This window comes from Terrapene carolina, unplaced genomic scaffold (assembly GCF_002925995.2).
Source record: "Terrapene carolina triunguis isolate 2854851 unplaced genomic scaffold, T_m_triunguis-2.0 Scaffold58, whole genome shotgun sequence".
Lineage (NCBI taxonomy): Eukaryota > Metazoa > Chordata > Testudines > Emydidae > Terrapene > Terrapene triunguis.
The window spans coordinates 44265041-44280438 of record NW_020664409.1 but is presented as its reverse complement, the minus strand read 5'-3'; positions in this window follow the sequence as shown (position 1 = coordinate 44280438).

The window sequence follows — 15398 nt, the reverse complement described above, 5'->3', positions numbered from 1 at the left end:
TAATTAAGAATGAATAAAATTGTATAATATAGGTTTCTATCAGTTTGGTATCTTGTGCAGTTAACAGGATATTTTTGATGGCAACCAAGAAGAGACAAGAGTGAAATCCAGACTTCAGAGGGACCAGAATTCCACCCAAGAAACTGAAAAGCTTCGACTGATATTGAGTTGTTTGTTGAATTGTCACAAGCCCCAAATCTGCAGACACTTATGAACATGCTTAACTTTAAAATATGAAAGTAGTACTAGGGATTTAGCTATTATGTGATGCACCCCACCCCCAACCCCCAATTATAATATTCTGGCCATTTGCCCTCCCAGGGCCTGATTGGACTCCCACTGATTTCAAGAAGTGTAGGATCCAGCCTGGGAGGAGGGAGGACTGTAATTTTTTAAAGTTAATACCTCCCCGGTACCCCAAAAAAACAATTTTCTCTCTTGGAGGAGAATTGTATGTCTCCTGCTCCGTGGTTTTACCCGCATTCTGCCATATATTTTGTGTTATGGTAGTCTCGGATGATGACATGTTGTTTGATTTAAGAACACTTTCACTGCAGATCTGACAAAACCCAAAGAAGGTACCAACGTGAGATTTCTAAAGATAGCTAAAGCACTCGACCCAAGCTTTAAGAATCTGAAGTGCCTTCCAAAATCGGAGAGGGACGGGGAGTGAAACATGCTGTCAGAAGTCTTAAAGGAGCAACATTCTGATGCGGAAACTACAGAACCCGAACCACCAAAAAAGAAAATCAACCTTCTGCTGGTGGCATCTGACTCAGATGACAAAAATGAACATGCATCAGCCCACACTGCTTTGGATCGTTATTGAGCAGAACCCGTCATCAGTATGGACCCATGTCATCTGGACTGGTGGTTGAAGCATCAAGAAACATGTGAATCTTTAGCGCATCTGGCATGCAATTATCTTGAGACGCCAGCTACACCAGTGTCATGCAAACACCTGTTGTCACTTTCAGGTGACACTTTAAACCAGAAGTGGGCAACATTATCTCCTGCAAATGTAAGCAAACTTGTTTATCTGAGTGATTGGCTGAACAAGAAGTTGGACTGAGTGAACTTGTAGGCTGTAAAGTTTTAAATTTGTTTTGTTATGGAGTGCAGTTATTTTTTTGTACATAATTCTACATTTGTGAGTTCAACTTTCATGATAAAGAGATTGCATTATAGTACTTGTTTGAGGTGAATTGAAAAATACTATTTCTTTTGTTTTTTACAGTGCAAATATGTGTAATAAAATATAAAGTGAGCACTGTGCACTTTATATTCTGTGTTGTAATTGAAATCAATATTTGAAAAATGTAGAAAAAATCCAAAAATATTTAAATAAATGGTATTCTATTATTGTTTAACAGCACGATTAATTGCACAATTAATTTTTTCATCATGTGATTAATCAAGATTTTTTAATTGCTTGACTGCCCTATCCTTTAACTATTTGAGTTTACAATCTGCTCATATAATACTCTCTCACCACAAAAAAACCCAACATTAATTGAAAAGATATTTTGCACCTATTTTTCCAGGTCCATGACTTCATGAGGTGCAGAGTAATGGATAACCAAAAGCATAAGCGTTCAGAATCACTCAGTGCATTTGTTGACTGGCATGTTTAGTGCCTTTTATTGTGTAAGAACAAAGATTATTCAAATCTGGTTGGCGCAAGGCTACTTGTGAAGTAAGATGCTACTTATTGCACACAAAGTTGGCACAACCTGGATACTCTTGCTTTGTCAGAGTTTATTCCTATTTGTGATGCTGTATATACGAAAGGTGACCATTTATATCACTGTTGTTAGCACGGTTACACAATTTCCATAAATCTTGTACATAGTATGTCATGTAAGGTATCAATGCAAAAGTTATGATAGTATGATTATCCTGTTTATATGCATGTATCATCTTTGTATCTAAAATTATGAATATTGGCTATTTACTTGTATCTTAAACATGTATTGTATTCCTGGGTGACATCCCCCAGATTTTCATCAAGACTAGACAGCTATGTGCTTATGGCTCATTAAGGACACTCCACTCTCAGAATGGGCAATTGAAGAATTTCATCCCACCCAGTAGGCCTTTCCTGGGGTGCCTCACACAGCAAGGAGCCAGTTGCGATCCCCTGTGATTCAACAAAACATGTAGAGTTTTCTATGACTCATAGAGTCATAGAAGATTAAGGTTGGAAGAGACCTCAGGAGGTCATCTAGTCCAACTCCCTACTCAAAGCAGGGCCAACCCCAACTAAATTATCCCAGACAGGGCTTTGTCAAGCTGGGCCTTAAAAACCTCCAAGGATGGAGATTCCACCACCTCCCTAGGTAACCCATTCCAGTGCTTCACCACCCTCCTAGTGAAATAGTGTTTCCTAATATCCAACCTCGACCTCCCCCACATCTGCCACCACTGAGAACAGCCTAGATCCATCCTCTTTGGAACCCCCCTTCAGGTAGCTGAAGGCTGCTATCAAATCCCCCCTCACTCTTCTCTTCTGCAGACTAAATAAGCCCAGTTCCCTCAGCCTCAGCTCGTAAGTCATGTGCCCCAGCCCCCTAATCATTTTCGTTGCCCTCCCCTGCTCTCTCTCCAATTTCTCCACATCCTTTCTGTAGTGGGGGGGCCCAAAACTGGATGCAATACTCCAAATGTAGCCTCATCAGTGCCGAATAGAGGGGAATAATCACTTCCCTCGATCTGCTGGCAATGTTCCTACTAATGCAGCCCAATATGCATTAGCCTTCTTGGCAATAAGGGCACACTGCTGACTCATATCCAGCTTCTCATCCATTGTAATCCCCAGGTCCTTTTCTGCAGAACTGCTGCTTAGCCAGTCGGTCCCCAACCTGTAGCAGTGCATGGGATTCTTCCATCCTAAGTGCAGCACTCTGTACTTGTCCTTGTGGAACCTCATCAGATTTCTTTTGGCCCAATCCTCCGATTTGTCTAGGTCACTCTGGACCCTATCTACCTCTCCCCCCAGCTTAGTGTCATCCGCAAACTACTGAGGGTGCAATCCATCCCATCATCCAGATCATTATTGAAGATGTTGAACAAAACTGGCCCCAGGACTGACCCCTGCGGCACTCCGCTTGACACCAGCTGCCAACTAGACATCGAGCCATTGATCACTACCCTTTGAGCCCGACGATCTAGCCAGATTTCTATCCACCATATAGTCCATTCATCCAGTCCATACTTTTGTAACTTGCTGGCAAGAATACTGTGGGAGACTGTATCAAAAGCTTTGCTAAAGTCAAGAAATATCGTGTCCACCGCTTTCCCCTTATCCACAGAGCCAGTTATCTCATTATAGAAGGCCCTTATATATAACTTGCCCTTGTTGAATCCATGTGACACTGGACTCTATGTTGGGCCAGTAACTTTCCATACACAGGGGCTGTGGTCTGTGTTTGGGACAGAAAGTTTCCATGCACAAGGAAAAGACTATGAAAGAAACAGGAGACAACTCCATTTTGCCTCTTTTCTGCTCTAATTCTCTGGACTGTGGATTTACAACTAAAAGGAGCATTGTGAAGTATAGACTGAGCACCTTCCAGTCTTTTGGAAGTTACCAGAGGGACTTTTGCAAGTATGTTGTTATCTATTAATAAATCTTTAGTTAGTTTACTAAGGGTTGGTGACAGTGTGATATTTGGGTAATGCATATTGACCTGGAGTAAGTGTCTGATCCTTTGGGATTAGGAAAAAAAAACAAAAACGCACATATGGTGAATTCAATTTTTAATCACCCCTCACTATAACAGAACTCTTTGTCTAGATGGGAACCGAGGGCTGGATGGCCTACAGGGGATTGCGTTTGGCTTCTCGTTAACCAGTGTGTTACTGCAGAAGCACATGTTACTGGCTTGGTGAATCTAATTATAGGAGCAAACCACCAGTTTGGGGGGGATTGTCTATCTTAATTCTTGCTGTCGCCCTAAAGTGTGGCATTCTGAGTGTGAGCCATCCTAGGTATCCCGTCACACTATTCAAAAACAAAGTTGATCCCTGCCAATATTGTTTAAGGATTTGATAAAAGCTTTCTACAATGTAAACATTATTTTTCCATGAAGTTTTCTTCAGTTTCAATCCACCTGTGTCTCTCTAGAATTTCATCTTTTGAAAATTTTCATTGAGACATATTAAGCTGCACATATCACATGATTTTACAATTAAAGCAATTTGGCTAAAAAGGCTGCTCTGCCCCCTCAAGAACAGGCCCATTTTGATCCAGATTTTCTAGAGAAACAAGATCAGATTCAAACCTACAGAGAAGCAGAAAAAAAGATGCATTTCTGGCTTTTGGGCGCTGTGGCAAAAAATTAACGCTATTGTTTTGTACCCTCCCCCAACCCATGTCTTTTTAATACTACACTGTAGAACCAATGACTACTCCACGTTACCATTTATTGAATTATTTGATTAATTAAAATATGGTCAGAGTAGCAAAGTTGACAGTCATCGCTTTGAAGATTTTGTACTCAGCGCTATTTTTTCCTGCAGCTTTTTGGTACATATTAACTAACAAGGGAAAAGGAGTTGTGCTGTTTTTACAGCACCAGGTTCATATACAGTAGCTCAACAATTGATATGATGAGCCTGATTAGAAACAGACCCTAAGAGAGTGAGTGTTAATTCTTCAGATACATGGCAGAAAGGGAAGCCAGAACACATACTTTCCTCATGCCTCTCCCATATGGAGAGCATCACCACCTGAACGGGATTTATGATTTCAGCTAACCAATGGATTGATTGCTTGCATAACACAGTTGGAAAGCCAGTCTCGTTAAAAAGCGAACAGCATTCAACATATGTTACAATAACACAGATGTTTTTCTTCAGGGCTGACAAAGATTTAAGAGACTGAAAAATCTCTCATTGAAATTTTCTACAGCATTAAAATTTGAGAGCGGGTGAGCTAGATCTAAGACCACTGAAGTGATGCAGACTTCACTGCTATTTCTCACAGCTCCTGGAAGTGTAAAGAACAGTAACTGACTCCTCCCTAACTCAGGTTAGGTTCAGTGTGCTATATTTCCCGGAGGGAGTTAGTTTGTTATTCAGATGCCCATTTTTAATTTTACCTTAAGTAGTAGCTGTAGAGTTGTGTCCCATTCAGGTTGTTTTTTTAATGCCACAAGAACTGAAGTATCCATTTTTGTATTAGATAGAATTTTGTCCTGCTGCTGTCAGAAAGAGCCCCTGACACACACACTGATCAGCTGGGGCTCATAAAAGCTAGAAGAAATACACCCCTTCTCTTCCATATACCAAGGGTATTGGGGTTAGGGTTAAGATACTTGGACATGTATTTTATGAAGTTATGTCATGTCTTTAATAAATTGAAGACCAGATGATTCTAAAAATCAATTTGCATCCAAAAGCAAAGACAATTTTTTTATTTAAAAACATACAGTAGAATGTAAATCCAGGATCTTCTTTGATAAAGAAATGCTAGAGTTTGTGTATAAATGTTTGCTCTCATGTATCTATCAGATCAGAAAGTGTTATGGAGATCACTGCTGAACAACAGAATCTCCTACAGAGACCTAAATGAAGTTAACATTAAGCTCTTATATGGAATGTATTTTTCCCCTTCCCCACAGGGTGGCTTAAGCCTCCTCCCTTTTCTCTCTCAGGTGCTTGGTATCACCAATATTTAGAACAGCCTCACCCCAGGCCTCAAATGATATGGATCTGTCCCTCTGCCCTGCCAACCATATTCACAAAGGGCTTAGGTGGTGTGACGTCAGGATATGCTTCTACAGGCACAACGTTCTGAAGAATCGGAGCAGGTTGCACAGAGGGGATTGAGGGACGGTGAAGAAAATTGGCAGCATGTGACCTCCAGAAGAAGAAAGAGGAGCATCCATGTACCAGCAATGGAGATATAGGTGAGCAACCGTTTTCATGTTCTCTCCACAGGTACTCATGCGGAGAGTGGAGTAGATGATACATCTGAGGGAAGGGAGTAGAAGGAGACTCCACCGATTGGAAGGCATGAGATGCACTGTCCTAGGGATAGGGGTTCCACGACCACCGCTCCCAAGAGAAGGAGGAGGGTGGTGGTGGTTGGGGACTCCCTCCTCAGGGGGACTGAGTCATCTATCTGCCGCCCTGACCGAGAAAACCAAGAGGTCTGCTGCTTGCCAGGAGCTAGGATTCACGATGTGACGGAGAGACTGCCGAGACTCATCAAGCCCTTGGAGTGCTACCCCTTCCTGCTTCTCCACGTGGGCACCAATGATACTGCCAAGAATGACCTTGAGTGGATCACTGCAGACTACGTGGCTCTGGGAAGAAGGATAAAGGAGTTTGAGGCGCAAGTGGTGTTCTCGTCCATCCTCCCTGTGCAAGGAAAAGGCCTGGGTAGAGACCGTCGAATCGTGGAAGTCAACGAATGGCTACGCAGGTGGTGTCAGAGTGAAGGCTTTGGATTCTTCGACCATGGGATGGTGTTCCAAGAAGGAGGAGTGCTAGGCAGAGATGGGCTCCACCTAACGAAGAGAGGGAAGAACATCTTCGCAAGCAGGCTGGCTAACCTAGTGAGGAGGGCTTTAAACTAGGTTCACCGGGGGAAGGAGACCAAAGCCCTGAGGTAAATGGGGAAATGGGATACTGGGAGGAAGCACGAGCAGGAGAGTGCAAGAAAGGAGGATTCCTGTCTCATACTGAGAAAGCGGGACAATCAGCGAGTTATCTTAAGTGCCTATACACAAATGCAAGAAGCCTGGGAAACAAGCAGGGAGAACTGGAAGTCCTGGCACAGTCAAGGAACTATGATGTCATTGGAATAACAGAGACTTGGTGGGATAACTCACATGACTGGAGTACTGTCATGGATGGATATAAACTGTTCAGGAAGGACAGGCAGGGCAGAAAAGGTGGGGGAGTTGCATTGTATGTAAGAGAGGAGTATGACTGCTTAGAGCTCCGGTATGAAACTGCAGAAAAACCTGAGAGTCTCTGGATTAAGTTCAGAAGTGTGAGCAACAAGGGTGATGTCGGGGTGGGAGTCTGCTATAGACCACCAGACCAGGGGGATGAGGCTTTCTTCCGGCAACTAGCAGAAGTTACTAGATCGCAGGCCCTGGTTCTCATGGGAGCCTTTAATCACCCTGATATCTGCTGGGAGAGCAATACAACGGTGCACAGACAATCCAGGAAGTTTTTGGAAAGTGTAGGGGACAATTTCCTGGTGCAAGTGCTGGAGGAACCAACTAGGGGCAGAGCTCTTCTAGACCTACTGCTCACAAACCGGGAAGAATTAGTAGGGGAAGCAAAAGTGGATGGGAACCTGGGAGGCAGTGACCATGAGTTGGTTGAGTTCAGGATCCTGACACAAGGAAGAAAGGAGAGCAGCAGAATATGGACCCTGGACTTCAGAAAAGCAGACTTTGACTCCCTCAGGGAATTGATGGGCAGGATCCCCTGGGAGAATAACATGAGGAGGAAAGGAGTCCAGGAGAGCTGGCTGTATTTTAAAGAATCCTTATTGAGGTTGCAGGAAAAAACCATCCCGATGTGTTGAAAGAATAGTAAATATGGCAGGCGACCAGCTTGGCTAAACAGTGAAATCCCTGCTGATCTTAAAAGCAAAAAAGAAGCTTACAAGAAGTGGAAGATTGGACAAATGACCAGGGAGGAGTATAAAAATATTGCTCAGGCATGCAGGAGTGAAATCAGGAAGGCCAAATCACACTTGGAGTTGCAGCTAGCAAGAGATGTTAAGAGTAACAAGAAGGGTTTCTTCAGGTAAGTTAGCAACAAGAAGAAAGTCAAGGAAAGTGTGTGCCCCTTACTGAATGAGGGAGGCAACCTAGTGACAGAGGATGTGAAAAAAGGTAATGTACTCAATGATTTTTATGCCTGTCTTCATGAACAAGGTCAGCTCCCAGACTGCTGCACTGGGCAGCACAGTATGGGGAGAAGGTGACCAGCCCTCTGTGGAGAAAGAAGTGGTTCGGGACTATTTAGAAAAACTGGACGAGCACAAGTCCATGGGGCTGGATGCGCTGCATCCGAGGGTGCTAAAGGAGTTGGTGGATGTGATTGCAGAGCCATTAGCCATTATCTTTGAAAACTCATGGTGATCGGAGTAGGTCCCGGATGACTGGAAAAAGGCTAATGTCGTGCCCATCTTTAAAAAAGGGAAGAAGGAGGATCCGGGGAACTACAGGCCAGTCAGCCTCACCTCAGTCCCTGGAAAAATCATGGAGCAGGTCCTCAAGGAATCAATTCTGAAGCACTTAGAGGAGAGGAAAGTGATCAGGAACAGTCAGCATGGATTCACCAAGGGCAAGTCATGCCTGACTAACCTAATTGCCTTCTATAAGGAGATAACTGGGTCTGTAGATGAGGGGAAAGCAGTGGATGTGTTATTCCTTGACTTTATCAAAGCTTTTGATACGGTCTCCCACCGTATTCTTGACGACAAGTTAAAGAATTATGGGCTGGATGAATGGACTATAAGGTGGATAGAAAGCTGGCTACATCGTCGGGCTCAACGGGTAGTGATCAATGGCTCCATGTCTAGTTGGCAGCCGGTATCAAGCGGAGTGCCCCAAGGGTCGGTCCTGGGGCCGGTTTTGTTCAATATTTTCATTAATGATCTGGAGGATGGCGTGGACTGCACTCTCAGCAAGTTTGCAGAGGACACTAAACTGGGAGGAGTGGTAGATACGCTGGAGGGTAGGGATAGGATACAGAGGGACCTAGACAAATTAGAGGATTGGGCCAAAAGAAACCTGATGAGATTCAACAAGGACAAGTGCAGAGTCCTGCACTTAGGACGGAAGAATCCCATTCACTGTTACAGACTAGGGACCGAGTGGCTAGGCAGCAGTTCTGCAGAAAAGGACCTAGGGGTTACAGTGGATGAGAAGCTGGATATGAGTCAACAGTGTGCCCTTGTTGCCAAGAAGGCTAACGGCATTTTGGGCTGTATAAGTAGGGGCATTGCCAGCATATCGAGGGATGTGATCGTTCCCCTCTATTCGACATTGGTGAGGCCTCACCTGAAGTACTGTGTCCAGTTTTGGGCCCCACACTACAAGGAGGATGTGGAAAAATTGGAAAGAGTCCAGCGGAAGCAACAAAAATGATTAGGGGGCTGGAGCACATGAGTTAGGAGGAGAGGCTGAGGGAACTGGGATTGTTTAGTCTGCAGAAGAGAAGAATGGGGGGGGGGGATTTGATAGCTGCTTTCAACTACCTGAAAGGGGGTTCCAAAGAGGATGGATCTAGACTGTTCTCAGTGGTACCAGATGACAGAACAAGGAGTAATGGTCTCAAGTTGCAGTGGGGGAGGTTTAGGTTGGATATTAGGAAAAACTTTTTCCACTAGGAGGGTGGTGGAGCACTGGAATGGGTTACCTAGGGAGGTGGTGGAATCTCCTTCCTTAGAGGTTTTTAAGGTCAGGCTTGACAAAGCCCTGGCTGGGATGATTTAGTTGGGATTAGGTCCTGCTTTGAGCAGGAGGTTGGACTAGATGACCTCCTGAGGTCCCTTCCAACCCTGATATTCAATGATTCTATGCTGTGCATTGAAACAGCAAATGTTTAGGAGTCTATAGGGATTAAGGGGGAAGAGGCACACAAATAAACCAACCACTCACTACTGGAAGTCAAGAAGCCAGACTTCACAGAATCCAAGGCCAGAAGGAACCATTGCACTCATCTAGTCTGGCCTTCCCTATGACACAGAATTTCACTGTAATAACTCCAAGAGAAAAAAAAAATACAATCTTGATTTAAAGATTGCCACTGATGTAGAATCCACCATGACTCTTGATAAGTTGTTCCAAGTGTTAATTACTCCCACTGTTAAAAATGTACACCTCATTTCTAGTCTGAATGGGTCTAGGTTCAACTTTCAGACATTGGATTTTGTTATACCTTTCCCTGAAGAGCTCCTTATTAAATATTATTCCCAATTAGGTACTTCTAGACTAAATAAGGTGACCAGACGTCCCAATAAAATTGGGACTGTCCCAATTTTTAGGCGTTTGTCCTGCATCCCAACCGAAGTTTGGTCGGGACGCAATTTGTCCCGATATTTCACACTCCTGTTTTTTGTTTGTTTGTTTTGTTCCGCTGGCGGGACTCCACTTCCCCCCCCCCCCCCTTCCCCTCTGCCAGCGGGACTCCGGTTTTTTCCCCTCTCTCTCTGCCGGCGGAACTCCGGTTTTGTTTTTTCCTTTGCTCCGCCGGCAGGAAACCCCCCCTCCCCCATGTGTCCCGATATTTTCTTCATCCCATCTGGTCACCCTAAGACTAAACCTTTGGTTTTTTTTAAGCTAAATAGACTCAAGAAGCTCAATCTATCATTATAAGGCATGTTTTCTAATCCTTTAATCATTCTCATGGCTCTTCTCAGGTGACTGAGATGTGGCAGTCATGCCTAATACTTAGACCAGGATTCAGTAGCAATGAATTGAAGCCCCGGGTCAGAACCAGGTTACCTGGACGGAGGCAAGGAAAGGCTGAGCTGGCTCAGGTCAGAGGCAAGAGAAGGACTGGAACAAGGCATAAATATGACAGGTTCAGGAACTATCACAGCAACAGGTGAATATTTTATAGCCAGTGAACTGCCGCTGTTGTGTATAAGAGCAAGCCGGATCACTTCTTTAGCCAAATCAGGCAGAGCATTCCATCAGGCTGTCTAGTTGATGCAACTTAGCTGTACTTATTAGGTTGTCAGACTGAGGAGGTGCAGCTGCAGGGCCTTTTGCTTGAGTGATCTTCTCTGAACCCTCTCCAATTTATCAACATGCTTCTTGAATTGTGGACACCAGAACTGAACACAGTATTGCAGCAGCAGTTATACCAGTGCCTGGAACAGAGGTAAAATAACCTCTCTATTCCTGATGAACCCTAAATTTTCTCTTGAGAGGGGGTCCAGTAAGGCAGTGGGGGATTTATGGGAGTGATGTGAGACTGACTCAGTGTTCCTTTATGAATATCTGTCAAGAGTTAACACAAGATAATTAGTCAAGCACTGCTTCTTGTTTGTTGCAGGTCCAGGGCTGTTGAATAAAGAGACAATAAATAGGAATTAGTCTTCAATTAGACATAAATTTTAATTGGATATTGGAAACTAGTGAATGTTGAGTTAGATGAATAGATAAGGGTTTCCAAAGGAATCAATGGATAGAAGAAAGTTGTTTAATGTGAAGTATTACAAAATTACAGCTGGTTCAGCTGATTATGGGATGTAATGCACAAGGCAGTATTGCTAAGATTACTTCCAGAGGACAAGCTGTAAGAGTTGAAAACCACACTGGATGGCTCCTGCAGAGTGAGCCGGGGACAGGAAAGATGTGGGGAGACTTCCCCTACTCCTTGTGCTACCTTCTCCTTGTTTCCTCACCATTACTGCTCCCTTTTTAACATGGCAGGCAGCACTTAGCTACCCAAGGAGGATTCTTGGTTCTTACAGCGAGTTGATGCTCCTCAAAACAGAGGCAACTTGTAATTCATAAGGAACAATAGAAACAACTTCCTGTTCTTGGGCAGTGATAGTTTAAATAATTCGTGTTATACTTGTACCACTGCTCCCCATTGGATGAGGTTAGAACCTGCTCGAGCAGGTGGCAGTCTTCTAATCTTTGAAGAATTTGCACCCTGGTGCTCTGTAGATACGCGGATAGTTGGGAGAGCATGACAGGCCTGCAAAGCAGAGGAATGCAAATACAAGCCCCGCTATGCTCTCTCTACAACTCTGAGGGCACAAGGCACCCAGAGGGACCAGGCAGAAGGGTGCAGCCTTCAATATATCAGGCAGCAAAACTTGCTGGGTGCCATGTGGGGGAGGCGGGGAGGCTACACGTCATGAAGAGGCGTAGCAGCAGGCATCCTCCTCCTGTAGTGACACAAAGCTGTTCCTTGCAGCACGAGCAAACCCATGTTAATAGAATGATTTAGGCCCAGATCTACAATGGTAATTAGGCACCTAAGTCCCAGTTTTAGGCTCCATTGCAATCCACAAATCCCCCACTTAGTTGGGCCTTTCACTGTAGGCACCTATTAAAGATCCCTAACTGTTTGCCTCCCCGCATGTGCACTGCTGCCTCACTCAAAGCACCCAGGTACCTAACTCCTGCCTAAGCCCCAATGCAATCCATGAACTGTGGACAATAGGCAGAGGAGCACTTACATTATGTGTGGGGCCCCAGTCTGGTAGGCATGCTCAGAGGTTGCCTGCTAGGTCAGATCCTATTCAGAATCTGACTGCTAGAGGAGGAGATACTGGGCTGCAAGCTATAAGGTGAGTACTCAACTGTGAGAGACCCACGTTCAAGTCCCACACCTTTCTTCTCTTCAGGCAGAGGGGGGAGACCCTTGTTCATATTGTCCCAGGAATGTGCCCTAACTGCTGAGTTACAGGATATTTTCATGTGGGTCTCCCTCAGTCTGTTGAAGCTGTTCCAATGTGGAGGAATATTAGAGTAATTACAGTAGGTGTGGTGGGTGCCCTAACCACTTGGCTATAGAGTCACTCTCTCATCTGAGGATTAAGTAGTTATACACAGTGGGGAAAACTTTAACAGGAGGAAATGAGGATGCCCTGCATCAGAATGCCATAGCTCAGTGGTCAGGCACTCAACATTGTGGGAGACCGCTGTTCAAATCCTGTCACACTCAGGCAGAGGTGGGGAATTGAACTGCTGTCTCCCACAGCCCAAGTTAGCATCCAGCTTCCAGCACCAATTCCTCTTGCTATTTTGCATGGAGTAAGGAAGGCACCTAGTTTGTTCTACAACAAACAGTTTAGATGCTTAAGCCACCTGACTCCAGGGAGGGGTTCCAGTTATGGACTACAAGCAGAGATGTGCCTCCCTGCAGCCTGGACTTGGGGTGTTGTATCCTAAGCCCTGCTCACCCATTGACAGATCCCTGCCTAGCATGCTGGCTTTTGTCAATTGTATTCTAAGGTGTCTACCTCTCCAATACAGTGGGTAGGGAGCCTAAGCACCTAATTGAGGTTTTGTGGATTACAGTGTTACAGGAAGTTTTAGGTGCCTAAAAGTTAGGTGTTGCGATACTCAGCATCGCAATTTCTTTTTGTCCCTTTGTGGATGCAGGCCTTACGAATCCTGAACTTTCAGAATCAATTTTATTTGAAGTATTTTAAATTTTACAATGTTAATTATATCATGAAGATAAAAATCTAGCATTTATTGCCCAATTAGATCATGCACAATTAGTTTGTGATGATATATGAATCAGCAATGCCTTTAACAAGCTATTCCCCCTTCTACAAGATTCTACTCGGAGACTTATAAGCTAAAAGGAACCAAAAATATATTGGAGTGTGTTGCTCTTACTACACCAAATGCTTCTTATGGAGCATGTTTACTAGTCAGGAAACTATAGGTTGTCTCCTTCACAAGAGCAAGATAAGCTGATCAATTTGAGTTTAAGATCTACAAGAGAGCTCCCTATAGGACAGGCAATATAAATGGAAAATGAAACACCTAATGAGGCACAAGGATAAGCTTCTCCGACTGTTTGAGGAAACCACAAGTCAATGTGATTTTCTTAATTAAGGTTATGTGATCATGTTTGTGTGTTGGTGATAGTACCAAGTTTTATATATTTTTAATAGTTGCCATGTCTGGCATTTAAACTCTACTAGAATTCAGTTAGGAACAGAAGTTTATTGTAATGAGTCAGCATTCCCTTCTCTTACCTCAAAGAGAAGAATTCAAGTTGTTTCTAATCCAAGAAATATCTAATCAGATGCATATCTGCTGGCTTAATGACTAGGTTTAGTGGTAGGGGGAGGGAGACAAAGTTCATTCTCGCTCTCTCCCCCCCCAATCCTGGAAGCCTAGACTATGAAAAGTTCAGCTCATACTTTCAAAAGCAGGTGTCAAAAACTTGGATCCCAAACCATATTTACACACCCAAATAAGTGGCCTGATTCTGAAAAGGGCAGAACCTCAATGGGAACTGCTGGGTGCTCACCACACTTGATGATCAGGCCATTTCATTTAGATGAATAAACAGGAGTAAAGCTCTTTCAAAAATGTGGCCTTTAGGAGCCTCACATTAGGCTCTGATCTTTGGGAATATTTACCCTCCTCTGAGGTTCACTGAGGAAACCACTACCATGCTTATTTAAGATTGATGTTCTATAACAAAAGTGATGTTATTCTTTCAGTCCAATTACCTTGATAGATTAAATACAATACTTCAATCATGGTCAGTACAGATGTACAGTTGCCCCCAACAGAATTTGGGAGATAATTTTAGCTTATGTAGAAATTCATGGATTCAGTGTTTTCCAAAGATGCTAAATAAGGACTTAGAAATCAAGTCACTAAATGTAAACTGTAGCTGAGTTTTATCACCAAGTAATGTTTCCTTGTTTGAAAAGCTATATCTTTAAATAACCATTACACTAATACTGACTTTTATAGTTTTCAAGAATTTTGTGAATGATTTACATTCATGAGGCCTTATTTACTGCACACTATTCAAACTTGTCTCTGGAAGCAGATCAGTAATTTCCTTATGGACTTTTCTATGTCACTCATCACTATAGCAAAGGGATCGGCAACCTTTGGCCTGCAGCCCGCCAGGGTAAGCCACCAGCACATCCCTTGGCCTGCGCCGCTTCCTGCAGCCCCCCATTGGCCTGGAGCAGCGAACCACGGCCAGTGGGAGCCGCGATCGGCCGAACCTGCGAACGCAGCAGGTAAACAAACCGGCCTGGCCCACCAGGGGGCTTACCCTGGCGGGCCACGTGCCAAAGGTTGCCGATCCCTGCATAGTATCTGACTGCTTCAGACACCCTGTGACATGAAGGAGTGGTATTCCCATTTCATAGACAAGGGCACAAAGAGTAAGGTCAGTATTCACTAGTTTTGGGTGCCCAATTTGAGATTTTCATGACCCGTTCTTCAGAATACGTACTATTATATAGCACTTCCTATGTTCAAAGCACAGTTTCTATTGACTTCAGCTGCAGTAACGAGTGCTCAGCACTTCTGAAAAATCAGACCCATAGATATAAAACCAGGCATCCAGAAAGAGAGGAACACACAACTTGTGGACACCTGTGACAAGTTTCGGCATAAGAAACTTGCCTATCATCACACAAGTTTTCTGTGGCAGAGGGAGGGATGAATCCAGTTATCCAGAGCAGTATCTAACTGCCTTAACCAATACACTATACTCTCTCTCCTCCTACCCCCACCTTATCATCCCACATCCAACTCTTTCCCCTGCCTCCATGTTGTAGTTAGGCTGCTTCCTTCTCTTCCAATCTGCCTGGGAACCAGCAAAAGCTGACCTGATTGCCCATGAGAGAGTGGCCTTGTTCCCAGATCTTGTGCCCAGCATCACTGCAATTGCAAGAGAGTCCTGCTCAA